This window comes from Lipotes vexillifer, unplaced genomic scaffold (assembly GCF_000442215.2).
Source record: "Lipotes vexillifer unplaced genomic scaffold, Lipotes_vexillifer_v1.1 scaffold1362, whole genome shotgun sequence".
Classification (NCBI taxonomy): Eukaryota; Metazoa; Chordata; class Mammalia; order Artiodactyla; family Lipotidae; genus Lipotes; species Lipotes vexillifer.
In genome coordinates, this window is record NW_006777552.1 from 1,304,598 (window position 1) to 1,311,804 (window position 7,207).

Genomic DNA, 7,207 nt, shown 5'->3' on the forward strand with positions numbered 1-7,207 from the left:
TGTAATCTGCTGTTTTTGGCTGGAACGTTCTATAAATATCAATTAACTCATGTTCTGTAAATATCAATTAACTCTCTCTGGTCTATTGTGTCATTTAAAGCTTCTGTTTCCTTATTTATTTTCATTTTGGATGATCTGTCCATTGGTGTAAGTGAGGTGTTAAAGTCTCCCACTATTACTGTGTTACTGTTGATTTCCTCTTTTACAGCTGTTAGCAGTTGCCTTATGTATTGAGGTGCTCGTATGTTGGGTGCATATATATTTACAATTGTTATATTTTCTTCTTGGGTTGATCCCTTGATCATTATGTAGTGTCCTTCCTTGTCTCTTGTAACATTCTTTATTTTAAAGTCTATTTTATCTGATATGAGTATTGCTACTCCAGCTTTCTTTTGATTTCCATTTACATTGAATATCTTTTTCCATCCCCTCACTTTCAGCCTGTATCCTTAGGTCTGAAGTGGGTCTCTTGTAGACAGCATATGTACGGGTCTTGTTTTTGTGTCCATTCAGCAAGCCTGTGTCTTTTGGTTGGAGCATTTAATCCATTCATGTTTAAGGTAATTATCGATGTGTATGTTCCTGTGACCGTTTTCTGAATTGTTTTGGGTTTGTTTTTGTAGGTCCTTTTTTTCTCTTGTGTTTCCCACTTAGAGAAGTTCCTTTAGCATTTGTTGTAGAGCTGGTTTCGTGGTGCTGAATTCTCTTAGCCTTTGCTTGTCTGTAAAGCTTTTTATTTCTCCATTGAATCTGAATGAGATCCTTGCCAGGTAGAGTAATCTTGGTTGTACATTCTTCTCTTTCATCACTTTAAGTATATCATGCCACTCCCTTCTGGCTTGTAGAGTTTCTGCTGAGAAATCAGCTGTTGACCTTATGGGAGTTCCCTTGTATGTTATTTGTCATTTTTCCCTTGCTGCTTTCAATGATTTTTCTTTGTCTTTAATTTTTGCCAATTTGATTACTGTGTTTCTCGGCGTGTTTCTCTTTGGGTTTATCCTGTATGGGACTTGCTGAGCTTCCTGGACTTGTGTGGCTATTTCCTTTCCCTTGTTAGGGAAGTTTTCGACTATAATCTCTGCAAATATTTTCTCTGGTCCTTTCTCTCTCTCTTCTCCTTTTGGGACCCCTATAATGTGAATGTTGTTGCATTTAATATTGTCCCAGAGGTCTCTTAGTCTGTCTTCATTTCTTTTCATTGTTTTTTTTTTATTCTCTTCCACAGCAGTGAATTCCACCATTCTGTCTTCAAGGCCACTTATCCGTTCTTCTGCTTCAGTTATTCTGCTATTGATTCCTTCTAGTGTAGTTTACATTTCTGTTATTGTATTGTTCATCTCTGTTTGTTTTTTCTTTAATTCTTCTAGGTCTTTGTGAAGCATTTCTTGCATCTTCTTGATCTTTGCCTCCATTCTTTTTCCTAGGTCCTGGATCATCTTCACTATCATTATTCTGAATTCTTTTTCTGGAAGGTTGCCTATCTCCACTTCATTTAGTTGTTTTTCTGGGGTTTTATCTTGTTCTTTCATCTGGTACATAGCCCTCTGCCTTTTCATCTTGTCTGTCTTTCTGTGAATGTGGTTTTTGTTCCACAGGCTGTAGGATTGTAGTTCTTCTTGCTTCTCCTGTCTGCCCTCTGGTGGATGAGGCTAGCTAAGAGGCTTGTGCAGGTTTCCTGATGGGAGGGAGTGGTGGTGGGTTGAGCTCCTCACTATATATGTTTAAGTGATGTTCTTATAGTCAAGCATGTCAGTGTGTTTGCTGTAGAAGCACTACGGCTTCCATCTTAAGTGGAAGCCCCAGTCTTCTGCTTTCAACACTGAGGCACTCACTAAAGGAAACTGGCCTCTCATCATTTGACCTTTTGTTCTGACTTTCTGTACAGCGTTTCCGATAGACAATGAAAATCACAAGTTGGGGTTTTATTTTCTATACTTTTCTTAAAGTGCCAAGGTATCCATATTAGTTTGAGGGCCTAAATAGTGTTCATGCTGGGTTTCAGACATTTTGGGGCATGCCAGATTTAACTCTTAGAGGAAGAACTTGTCAGTGATCTGTCTGCAGCAATGTCCATCTCAAGGCAAGAGAGCAGAGGAGTTCAGGTTTGGGTCAAGGACAGCAGGCCATCATGAGATGGGCTGGGCAATTCTGAGCATCATTCATATCATCTTCCTGGGTCTATGTAAAACCAGTCTGGGAGTGAATATGAAAATGCTGCTGTAAATGGCTGTAAGATGGCTGTAAGATGTTAGCCTTACAAGGAAACTCAGTTTGGGGATAGTTGTGACAGAATGTAGTGTATGAGTGGGGAGGAAGGTCCCTTTCTGCTTTGGTGATGAGCACAGCAGGGCCTGTCACACTGCAGGCTTCAGTTCAGCAGCCCCTGCATCTTCCTGGCAGCCTCCACAGGGGACAGCACAGGCATTGGCTTCCCACTGAGGCACTGGAGGAGAGAGGAGATGAGGAAACTGTACAGATGGGGAGACCTGTACTACACACTCCACTGTCATTGAGATGACCGTATAACGTGTGGAGGGAAGGTGGTTTTGGGTGTATAAAAATGTCCATCAGAAGTGCAACTGGTATTGCGATCTGAGACTCCTTTGTCCTGGGCAATGGGGAAAGGATAGGCAGCAGAAGAGTGAAGACCATGAATGCCCTAGAAGTTGTCAGAACGTGATTGTCCTCACAGTGGAGCAAAACTGACCTCTACTTGTTCAATCTTCTTTAATTGAGCTTCACAAGTTATTTCCTATTTTCCCTTCTTAAATTTACTTGCTAAATTGTTTGAACTATTTATTATTATCATTCCTTCCCACTCCCAGAATAAAGCATACCCATTATCTCAATATGGCATACCTTCTAATAACACTGTTCCCAAGTTAACACATCATCATAGAGATACATCTCTTATGATATATTGGTAGGCAGAAACATTTATGAAATGAATAGAAATTTTATTAAGTCAAATTCAGTGCTGATGAAAAATGGAAAAGTACTTTTCAGTGGAAGTGATGGATGTTTAATGCAGAGTGTGTTTCTGACAAAATCACACCTTATATAGGAGTTTTTCCAATGCATATTTTATAAATGCTTACAAAACGTGGCAAGATGTATTAGAAAATGTACATAATGAGTATTCTTTCTATGTGTAAAGATTCTAGAGAAAAATCTTACTTGGAAGAAAGGGTGAGAACATGTGATAGAGGTAGAATTATGATGATGATAGTTGTCCAGCTGGGGTAACCATTCATCTCTGCCACAGGCTTTGAGAGTCAGACTGCAGGGGATCATGACTGTCTGTACTGATGTCTGCTTCAGCAGTCTGAGGGCTTGGTCTCCCAGTGTCCTCACTCCTTTGAGACTCACAATGGATACTTTAATCCATGAATCTAAGCATGAAGATGTAAGCAGACCTCACATGGTATCCCAGTTCCATCATGATCTTGAACCAATTATTTCATCTTTCAGAGTGCAACTTTCTATACAGAGTAAATTGGCGTGGAGGTAATCAATAATGTTTAGTTCTGTTTAGCAAATACCTACAAAATCACAGTGGCATATAAAAATAATTATTCATTTTTCAGTCATGGGCCTGTGCATGCCTCTGCTTCAGGGTATGGGTCAAGTTCACATTTGTTCCGTGTGAACTTATTCTGGGTTCGGGATGAAGGGCAGAAGCTAACAGGGACATATTCTTCATTTGGTAGTGGTCAGGAACTTGGAGGGATGAGCAGATACATTCAATGGCTCTTCAAGTCTCTGCCCCCATTCCATTGGCCAAAGCAAACCACATGAACAAATCTAAAATCAGCAGGACAGAGAAGCATTCTCCCTCCATGGAAGTGAATATTTGCTAAATAATAATTTAATCTACCACACTTCCCTTCTTCCCTTTTAAAGCTTTAAAAAATACGTTTCCAGCCTGTTCTAAATCTAGTTCGAAGTCTAACACAAATGTATCAGGCTCTACATAAAGTAGTGCTTCCTCTTTACTGTTGTAAAATAAAACCTTTATTAGGGAGATTATATTTTACTCACTTCATTTATGATGCCATTCTAATAATAATTTAGGTTGACAGTTGCAATTTTTGTTCTATTTAAGCTAGGCTAACTGGCCTGGTTACTGACTGAGGATTATACCTGTGCCGTCCCATATGGTAGCCACAAGTTCCATGTAGCTATTTAAATTTGGGTGAAATTCAAAAATTTAGTTCCTTATTCACACTAGCTACATTTCAAGTGCTCAGTAACTACATGTGGCTAGTAACTACCATGTAGGGTAGCACAGAAATAGGACATTTTCATCATCACAGAGAGTTCTATTGGACAGCATTGGGTTAGGTAAAACAATAACAACCATAATGACTTTCATTTATCTAGCACTAAACATGTGCCAGGCACCTTGCTACGTGTGTTGCATGCCTCAAGTTCATCCTTGGGACCATCCTGTGAGATCACTACTCTTATTCTCATTTTTCTAGTGAAGAAACTGATGCTTAGTGATGCTAAAAATAGGAGCAAGCTTGCCAATGGCAAGCTTGGCAATGTCATGTCTATTTGACTCCAAAGCTCTGTCTCTGAGCCATTAAAATGCTCAGTTTTCTAGTTTCAGGCCATCTCAAGAACAGATACTGTGATGTATAGCAGAGCGATGGCAGGGGCAGGGTGCTTAGTCCCAGGTGCCATCTGGGATGATTAGAGGGCAGATCAGGAACTGGCTGATTGAGTAGCACAGTAGTGGTTTCCAGAATCCATAGCTGGAATGAGATGACTGTGGTTAAAGCTGGTCCAGCGGTTCCCTGAAAGATCTGCTGCCTCTTCAGACAAAGCACTTCATGATTCTGCCTCAGTAACTCCTGTTAAGTCATCTATGCTTTTCTTCTGCAGAGGGACCTTAGCAGGGGTACCCTTTTGGAGGAGTTAAGTGCATTTGAGGAGAATATGAACATTATGTTTTCCCCAGCCTTCTCCTCATTATCCTGGTTATGGTGAGATCTATGAGGCAGCATGGTAATAATGAGTGGCCTGAAGTTGTTGTCTGAAGGACCATTTCTGTGATTTTATCATTTTGAGAAGATTTTACAGGGACAATATATTCTGGTATGACAAACATGCAAGTTATGGTACTAAAGAAAAATGGATATTATCTGTTCTCTTTTACTACTGTTCCAAGAAGAAAATACCTTTGTTACTCAAACATACAGTAGTGGACTGGTAGTTGTTTAATGGAAGTAATGGGCTAAGAGGAAAAAATACTGGAGAAGTCTGGAAATTTAGCTAGATTTACATTGGAAAGAAACAAGTTACTGGCAGAAGGCAATAGAATAGATAACGGAAAATGAAAGGAGAGATTCTCCTGAGGCTAGGGCTTGGGGGATATTTGGGAGTTTGTAAAAATGGAAGAAAGAAATGGGAGAGAAGCTGCTGTGAATGAACAAAATTGAGAGAAGAGATGGGGAAAGGGAATTTTAAGAAAAGTATGTTATAAATGGAATACTACTTTGGTGATTTCAGTAGAGCTATAATTAGTTGTGTTTTTTTTTTGTTTTTTTTTTTTCCCCCCAGCTCTCAGGACTATTCTTTCCTTGAGTGCAAGACCATGCTAAGAATGGGCCATTGAAGCAGTTGAGCTTTATATAAGAAAACTGGCATTTGACATAAATTACAGTTTCAGTAGGAAGAGGTGGGTTAGGAGCTAGAGACATATTAACAGAGTTATATTTCTCATTGGAATTTAAGAAAATGAATGTATAGCTATAAAACCTGAGCATCGCTGAGATCATCTAGAGTTTAAATCAGCAACTGCTCAGTAGCAGTTAACTTTGTTTTTCTACCTCAGCTGACACTGTTATTGTATATTCTTTTAACCATCACCTTTTTTTATCCATTGCTTAGTAAGTATGAATTTCAAGCTGAGTTGTAAGCGCTATAGCTCTTCCTTCTATTCTCTGTGATTATTACATTATAACCAACAGTGATTTGTAAAATGCAGGTTAATTGACTATTATACTTGAATTGCATCTGGGAAATCTTTGATGTAGGAGAAAAATCTGTATTGTGAGGGAAAAAAGTGTTCCATGGTCAAACATTTGACATTTCTGTATGCTCTTTTCACTCCGTTTATGGTGTACTTTGATGACTAAAGTTTTTTATCTTGATGAAGTCCAGTTTATACATTTTTTCTTTTGTTGCCTGTGCTTTTGGTGCTTTTCCTTCAAGCTATAATTATGATGGTTTTTAAAATGATTTGGAGCTCTTTTTTTTTAAGGTTTATTTATTTATTTTTTTATATTTATTTTTGGCTGCCTTGGGTCTTCGTTGCTGCCCGCAGGCTTTCTCTAGTCGCAGTGAGCCAGGGCTACTCTTAATTGCGGTGCGTGGGCTTCTCATTGTGGTGGCTTCTCTTGTTGTGGAGCAAGGCTCTAGGCACGTGGGCTTCAGTAGCTGTGGCTCGCGGGCCCTAGAGCACAGGCTGAATAGTTGTGACGCACGGGCTTAGCTGCTCTGCGGCATGTGGGATCTTCCCGGACCAGCGATCGAACCCATGTCCCCTGCATTGGCAGGCAGATTCTTAACCACTCTGCCACCAGGGAAGTCCTTGGAGATCTTATTTTAATAATTTGGTGTTTTTCTTTGCTGTGTTTTGAATTGTCAATTAGGTATTTATGTTTTTCTTTAGATGTGGAGCCTGGGGCTTCCCTGGTGGCGCAGTGGTAGGGAGTCCTCCTGCTGATGCAGGGGACATGGGTTCGTGCCCCGGTCTGGGAGAATCCCACATGCTGCGGAGCAGCTGGGCCCGTGGGCCGTGGTCGCTGGGCCTGCGCGTCCGGAGATGCGGCGGGAGAGGCCACAGCAGTGAGGGGCCCGCGTACCGCAAAAAAAAAAAAAAAGAAAAAGAAAAAGAAAAAGATGTGGAGCCTGGATACTTTTCCTTCTCAAAGCATTGTTATTTGGTTTGGTGTGTGGAAGAACTCTGATTTCGGAGATTTTTTTTACAGTATCTAAGAAAAAATTAGTTCTAAACATTGCTTAAAGGAATAATTGTTTTTGCCAGCATTGAGACTAATTGAATTAAATATGCATAAGAGTAGAAAACATGGTTTCCCACCCAGGAGGTATAAAGCTACCTTATTTTCAAAATTTAATGTGTGGTTATTATGAATATTTTTTCTGTTGAATATGAAATGCGTAGGCTAAGTATATT